Source organism: Anneissia japonica, unplaced genomic scaffold, assembly GCF_011630105.1.
Source record: "Anneissia japonica isolate Jap-2015-1 unplaced genomic scaffold, ASM1163010v1 scaffold287838_len146374_cov139, whole genome shotgun sequence".
NCBI classification, from domain to species: Eukaryota; Metazoa; Echinodermata; class Crinoidea; order Comatulida; family Comatulidae; genus Anneissia; species Anneissia japonica.
In genome coordinates this window covers 64,905-66,955 of record NW_022694573.1, presented here as the reverse complement: position 1 = coordinate 66,955, position 2,051 = coordinate 64,905, and positions in this window count along the sequence as shown.

Here is a 2,051-nt window from a genome sequence, read left to right as displayed (position 1 = left end):
TTTTTTACAAAAATAACTTAAATGTTAAGTTCCAATGGAAATATATATAATTAGGGCAAGGAAAAATGTTATTATATTTACAAGTTACAGAACCATTTATGTAAATATACCTGCACGGTAATATTGAAAAATAAACAAAACAGACATAATTATAATGCTACAAATGTAGGCCTACATGTTTAGGAACCAGTGTAAAAAAACTTAGCACAGTGAAAATAAACAATAATTTAAGAGCTGTCTTGGTTTAAATGAGATATATTGAGAAAAAATAATAAATATATTATTATTATTAATATTATTATTAATTCTGACGAAACGTGAAAACATTACGAAGTATATTTCCTTGCTAGCCTAGCTAGCCTAGGCCCTGGCCTATGCTGGCTCGATTACAAAATAAATAATAAAATCGTTCGTAAATAATAGGCCTCATAGGCTACGACCCTACCCTACCCATGGAGTTATAAAATTATAACTCCATGCCCTACCTAGCAACGCTAGACCTAGGGCCTAGGCCTAGCCCGAAAAAGTACACCTGTCCCGCCGCCAGGCAGTATTATGAGCATGTGGTGAGAAACAAGGGTGAATTTTCTAACTTCTTAAATTTCGTGATTTCTTCGTTGCTGGCCTTGAAGCAAAAAAATTGGTTATCCTTTCTCGGCGCTTCATCCTCCTAGGCTATTTTTGGCGTGTCGTATTTTTGGCGTGTCGCATGTCCTCGATCCCAGAGAAATGAAAAATGTCGAGCGCCCAAACTTTTGTGATGACGTCGTGCCAAAGTAAATAAACTCCGGAGCACGCGATTGGTCAAATAGCCTAGGCAACAAATCTGCCATTAATATTCATTTTGAAGTCTTGCTGGTTACGTCATTCAGCTGGCTGCAGCTTTGTTTTGATTTCTACGATCGATAGCGACAAATAAACAGTGCCAAAAATGCTCCCATTTTGTAATAAATTGCACTATTCTGGAAACGGGGGATCGTTTTCTGGCTAAGGGGGTTCGCTGGCAAAAGGGGGGTTCGCTGAAAAAGGGGGGTTCGCCCGAACCCCTAAAAACCCCCCTGGCTACGGGCCTGATTAGGGACAAGTTCCCAGAAGCTGTGAAGAGTGCCTGGGTTTTTTTGATGCTATAGAAGATGATGAAATATACTTTGTGTTGGAAGTAATTATTTATAAATTGTTATGGAAAGTAATTATTTATAAATTGTTATGGAAGATACCTGATAAGTCCATCCTCATTAATGCAACAGATCTTATGTAATAGATTCATTCTTGAAAATTCATGTGACAACTGTGCTCTGTTTTTTTGACAAACTCATGAAAGGAAATTTTGTCCGCATAGGCCTAGAGCTTTTGTATATCTGGACCAGTCAATTGTGTGTAACCTTCCAGACCTAGTCTGTAATTGAAATTGTTGTTATTGATTCGGATAGGCCAGCAATGTTGATTTCAAGAACATTTTGTTGTTAAGTACAGTACAATGGTTTTTTGTATCTTCCCCACTCTCATCTCATATTTTAACATTTTAAGTTAATACAGTATATAAATGTAACTTGTTCTTCCCTATTCTTTACATTGGTATAAACTACAGTAACTATAAATCCATATATTTAATATTTTGATAATAAATAGAGTGTGTAAAATGCATTGATATATATTGTAATACCTAACTGCTTCAATGTTGCTTTATTCTGTGTACAGTAAAACAATTTTATATTAACTGTGAGAAAATACACTTGTAATAAATTATTTGCCATGTACAAGGATGATAAATTGTTTCAAAATATTTATTTAGTAACACCAGTAGTCTTGAATTTACTGTATGTTCAACAATAACTAAGTGAAGCACCAAAAATATGGATGTTGAATATCACCATGAAAGAAGAAATCTTGGCTATGGTAAATAATACAAGACAATCAGACATGATAAATAGAGCAGTGCAATTAAAAATTGCCTAAGACGACTAATAATATACAGTACTCTTAATAATTTCTAAGTCAATCTAATTTTACATGCCGAATTGTTGTGTTTTCCATTACCGTAAGTGCAAGTC